This window comes from Myotis brandtii, unplaced genomic scaffold (genome assembly GCF_000412655.1).
Source record: "Myotis brandtii unplaced genomic scaffold, ASM41265v1 scaffold74, whole genome shotgun sequence".
Taxonomy (NCBI): Eukaryota; Metazoa; Chordata; class Mammalia; order Chiroptera; family Vespertilionidae; genus Myotis; species Myotis brandtii.
Genome location: NW_005370944.1, coordinates 400348 through 406227, shown reverse-complemented (window position 1 = coordinate 406227; position 5880 = coordinate 400348). Strand labels below are relative to the sequence as shown.

Sequence of the window (5880 nt, the reverse complement as noted above, 5' to 3'; positions counted from 1 at the left end):
GCTCGCTTCAGTGCCTGGCTGCCGGCCGCCATCTTGGCTGACAGTTAATTTGCATATACTCACTGATTAGCCAATGAAAAGGGCAGCGGTCGTACGCTAATTACCATGTTTCTCTTTTATTAGTGTAGATAGTATTTCATAGTGTGGATGTAAAATGGTTTGTTTAGCCATTCACCATTTGAGGAATATTTGATTGTTTTCAGTTTGGGGCTATTACAAATAATTATGCCATGAACAATAATGGACAGGTTTTTGTGCAAACATAAGTTTTCATTTTTCTTGGAAAACTTCCCAGGAGTGCAATTGCTAAGTGATATAGAAGGTATTTGTTTAGTTTTTTAAAGAAACTACCGAACTATTTTTTTCCAGATTGTCTGTACAATTTTATATTCCCACCAGCAATGAATGAGAGACACAGTTTCATCTGTATCTTCACCAGGAATTGATGTTGTCACTACCTTTTTTAAAATTGAATTTATTGGGGTAACATTGGCTAATAAAATTATATGTTTCAGGTGTACAATTCTATAATACATCATCTATACATTGTATACTGTTCTTTCACTACTTTTTTTTAAAAATATATTTTATTGATTTTTTACAGAGAAGAAGGGAGAGGGACAGAGAGTTAAAAACATCGGTCAGCTGCCTCCTGCACACTCCCCACCGGGGATGTGCCCGCAACCAAGGTACATGCCCTTGACTGGAATTGAACCTGGGACCCTTCAGTCCGCAGGCCGACGCTCTATCCACTGAGCCAAACCAGTCAGGGCTTTTTCACTAGTTTATAACTCAGCTGTTCTAATAGGTATGTAGTGATCTCTTAACATGGGCTTTGTTTGCATTTCTTGAGTGGTTAGTGATATTGAACATTAATTGATGTGCTTTAAATCAACTCATTTAAAAAACCTAAACAAATCTATTTTATTTTATTTTTTTTAATTTTAAATCCTCACCTGAGGATATTTTTCCATTGATTTTAGAAAGAGTGGAAGAGAGAGGGAAAGATAGAGAAACATCAATGTGAGAAAAACACATCAATTGGTTGCCTCCTGCATGCGCCCTGACCCGGTGGGGGAGGAGCCTGCAACCGAAGTATGTGCCCCGACCAGAACCAAACCCGGGATCCTTCGGTCTGCAGGGTGACACTGTATCCACTGAGCTGAACTGGCTAGGGCTAAACAAATGTATTTTAAAAGGCAACTTGATAAATGAATTTCAGAAATCCAAATTTTCAGGCTTCACTGCAGGCGTACTGAATCAGAAACTCTGGGGAGTGGGGCTCAGTAATCTGTTTAACAAGCCCTTCAGGGGATTCTTTGTTATGATGCCCTCATAACAAAGGTGGAAAATCATAGAAACGACAGTAACAGTGAAAATAAATGCATCTGCATATCACCTAAAGTCATGTGTGCACTTCCAGGTTCACACACCACAGGGGCAGGGCCTGCTGGTTGCCCAGCTCTAGGGGCTCCATTCACACAGATTATGATAAGAATAGCCCTCCTCCTGGAGAAACGGTGATCTAGTCCTACACATACCACTTCTGGCCCTTAATTTGACCAAGAAAATGGAGGCTCTGAGGAGGGTAGAGACCTGCCCGAGGTAACCCAGCAACATGGTTAGACTCCTCTTCCAGTGCTCTCACCCCTTCTGGGACCCAAGGTAGACCCCACACAATTTCCAGTCTGCCCCTCGTTGCTACTGAGTGAAAAATTTAGGTTCTAACACAGAATATAGTGTAGGATAGCATTTTATAAAATTTATATATATGTGGTGGCTAAAAGGAAAAATTCTACTTCCCTATACACTGAAGCCTCTTGGTAGAGGCAGCTCTCACAGACACCAGAGAAGTATCAGACAGCTCCGAGTTCCTGGGAAAGGGCTATCCCCAACCTCAATCTTTGAATTCTCAAATAAATGCATTTATATGAGAGACCTTGACTACGTTGTGAAAAGCCAATTTCATAAAGCAATTAAAGCGTGCATCTTTATTAAAGAAGCAAAGCAAGCAAACCTATACATCTTGCTTATGAAGCTCAGACAGGTTCTCAGCTAATCTGAAGGGGAGTTGGGTGGGGGTCCAAGGCATTATGTACCCTCCTGTCTATAGGTCTCAGTATTCCTCTGCTGAATATTTTGGTACAGATTAATTCTCAAGCTCCCTTTTTACTTTGTCGTGGCCTTCCCAGAATTCATGAGAAGCACCTGGCAACTTTATCTTGCCAAGCTTTGAGACTGCTGGCTTCTCTGCTTAGGGAGTAAAACTGCTCTTTTGTCCTTTCCCTTTCCTCCCTCCCTTTCTGCATTCTCTCGTTAGGGAGGTTTTTAACCATTTTCTCTCAAGTGTCCTTGGCTGTGGAAGATAATGGCTTGTTATTAACCAACTGGCTGTAAATGGCCCACACTGTTTGGCCTTGTTTTAACTTTCCAGTCTCAGTTTCCCTATTCCTCCTGCCCTGGAATCCTATAATATATCCTCCGTCAGAGACTTCCATCCCTAAAATCTTTTAGGGTTGATGAGAGAGGAAGGCCCATCTTCTGTAATTACTTTGTGCTCTTAAGGGGTGTCAAACCTGCCTGTTGTTAGGGTATGGAAGCCTCTTCCTGTCTGATCTAAAGGAGACAAGGGGATGGGATCTGAGACTGGAACAGAGACCTTTGGTTGATTCTTCTAAAGAAGGGATGGACTGGAATCCCTGAAGCCTCATTACCTTGACATGGAGTTGTTGTTTCCTAGAAGTGACAAAATTGACAAGAAGGTTAATGGAGTGGAGGACAATTATATTAATTCCCACTCATTACATTACTTATCTATAATAGGTTTCTGTTTCTTGAAGAGGAATTTGAGGTCCTTGTTGGGTTCACAAGAGTAGATATCAGGTTGAGGTTTCTGTGGGGATTTATAAGAAACTAGAGGCCCGGTGCACAAATTCGTGCACGGGTAGGGTCCCTCGGTCTGGCCAGCGACTGGGGCCAATCAGGGCCACAGGAGGTTGGCCAGCAGCAGGGGTGGAAGGCTGTGGGAGCTTGGCCAGCCAGGGGGAGGGGCCACGGGAGGTTGGCCAGCTGTGGGAGGTTGGCTGTGGGAGCGTACTGACCACCAAGGGGCAGCTCCTGCATTGAGCATCTGCCCCCTGGTGGTCAGTGTGTGTCATAGCAACTGGTCGACAGGTCGTTCGTCACTTAGGCTTTTATATATAGAGATAGGTTTAATTTGAGAGAAGTACCCTTGTAACTTTTCCTTTAGGTGTAGTTCTTATTGTCATAAGACCTATGGGTAACATAGACACCTAGGACTTTGAGGTTTTTGGCATAACTTGGGTAGAATCCCTTTTTCTTACCTATATGTGTCCAGCGGTTCCTTTTCTTTTGTCCTTATTTGTTTTAGTTTGATATACCTAATTAGGGTTCTGATTTGGGATTGTATCTTCCCCTGGTATGTATATGTGATGTTGACTCTGATGACCTGTTAATTTATTAGTATAACCCTTAAAACTTCTATTATGTGTTGTTCTTTATCTATAGTGTAGTAGTGGAAGAGAACAATTTGTAAATTACTCTAAACTAAGTTATAAGTCAGTGTCAAGTGACTAAAACCCCTGTGTGAATTTGCTAGTACTCAGAAATCCGACCAAGTTTTTCTTTGTAAAGGGCCATAATATCTGGGGCTTTTGTGGGAAAATAACAATTGGTTTTGAAAAAAAATAAAGAGAGCTTTTTGATGCCGAATCCGGTTTGGCTCAGTGGATAGAGCGTCAGCCTGCGGACTGAAAGGTCCCAGGTTCGATTCCGGTCAAGGGCATGTACCTGGGTTGCGGGCACATCCCCAGTGGGAGATGTGCAGGAGGCAGCTGATTGATGTTTCTCTCTCATCGATGTTTCTAACTCTCTATCTCTCTCCCTTCCTCTCTGTGAAAAATCAATGAAATATATTTAAAAAAAAAAAAAAAAAAAAAAAAAAAAGAGAGCTTTTTGGCCTTTTTATTTGTTCCCCTTTTTAACTTGTACAGACCTTCTGTGACTTATATGGACTTTTTGTGACTTATACAAATCCTTTGCAACTTTCATAGCCCCTCTTGGTTTGTTTCTTTTTAAACTTGACTTGGCCCTAGCTGGTTTGGCTCAGTGGGCACAGCGTCGGTCTGCGGACTGTAGGGTCCTGAGTTTGATTCTGGTCAAGGGCACATGCCTGGTTTGCGGGCTCCATCCCCAGTGGGGGTGTGGGGGGGAGGTTGCCAATCAATGATTCTCTCTCATTATTGATGTTTCTATCTCTCTTTCCCTCTCCTTTCCTCTCTGAAATCAATAAAAAATATATATTTTTAAATGTATTTTTATTGATTTCAGAGAAGGAAGGGAGAGAGATAGATAGATCAATGATAAGAGAGAATCATTGATCAGCTGCCTCCTGCATGCCCCCAACTGGGGATCAAGCCCGCAACCTGGGCATGTGCCCTTGACAGGAATTGAACCTAGGACCCTTCAGTCCACAGGCCGATGCTACATCCACTGAGCGAAACCTGCTAAGGCTAAAAGTATATATTTTAAAAAAAGAATTTTTATATAAAATAAAATAATTGACTTGGGCATTTTAGAGGCTTTAGTTTAAAAGTATCTTCCTTTTTCTTTTTTCTTTTACAAGGGGAGGAGTCCCCCACCCTCCCTATAGCTTTTGTAGTTTATATAAGGACACTATTTCCTATCCTTGTTAACACTTAAAATGTCTGGAAAAGAGGTGGGGGAAGATATCACACCTGGGCTTATTCTCAGGACTAGTCTTTGGTCTATTCTCTTATGTATTTTCGTTGTTGCTGCTGGGTTTGTGTTGTTGTTGTTTTTTTGGGGGGAGGGGAGGCAGTGTTGTTGTTTTAACTCTTCAAGTGAATATTGGAAACTTAAGTTTTCCTAGACCATCTAACTAATGCAATTTAAAACAAACATTTTTTCTCCCATTTATCGGGAAATTTTAAGATAAAACATCTAACATTAGTGAAGCCCTAGGGAAAGAGTGCTCCTGAGTGTTAGGTCTGATCAAAGAATTGAATCAATGCCCCCTCCTGGGAACTGACCTTTAGGCCACTTCACAATGGACATTCCACTTGTTTAGACCACATTCCACTTGCTAAGACCATATCTCTCCCCTCCAGCGTTTCCCAGAATCTGGACCTGCACAGAGAATTCTCTGCCCAGAGAAAGCCTGCTTACAGTCCTTTAAAAACCTCTGACTCTCTGTCTTTGGGGGCTGGCGCCATTTGGGGGCTCAGCCCATCTGGGTTTCCAGATGACCTAATAAATTCATAATTCTTTACCCCTTTTGGCCTCGAGCATTCCTCTTTCGGTGACCCTAACACTGAACTTGTTATTTGTTACCGCCCTCTTTCCTAGGCAACTAGCGGGTTCATCAAAACGAAAGAAAATACGCAGGCATTTAAGGAGATACCCAGGGTACTGATAATGTTTTCTTATATGGGTGCCAGTGACATGGGGTGCACAGTTTATGAAAATTCATTAAGCTTTGTACTTACGTACAATTTTCTGAATGTGTATCATATTGCAATCATGTTTTTAAAATATGGCTTTCGCCACAGCCCACAGCTAGATACTGTGTAAGGGCTGTGCTTGCCGTGGAGATCGTGGAAATGACCTGAGGCCCCTCCCAAGGGAATTACATTAAGTTCCAGACCTGACTCCCGGGCGCCTGACCCCTTAACTCGAACAAATTAAATGGCTTCCGCTCCCTATTTTCTGCTGCTTTGAGTGCCTCGGTTAACCGGAGAAGGTGCCGGCAAATGGCCATTTGCCGGGAGGGTTTCTGGGGAGACCCTGGCCTTCAGCCCGGTGGCAGCTCCGGGTGGGGCGACCTGCCCCGCCCGGTCC

At 42.8% G+C, this 5880-nt stretch overlaps 1 protein-coding gene across 9 annotated transcripts in view; it reads left to right on the top strand.

The window, feature by feature from the left end:
* LOC102256372 (COMM domain-containing protein 4) overlaps window positions 1-5880 on the top strand; it is a 45472-nt gene that overhangs the window by 32070 nt on the left and 7522 nt on the right. The window lies entirely within an intron of this gene.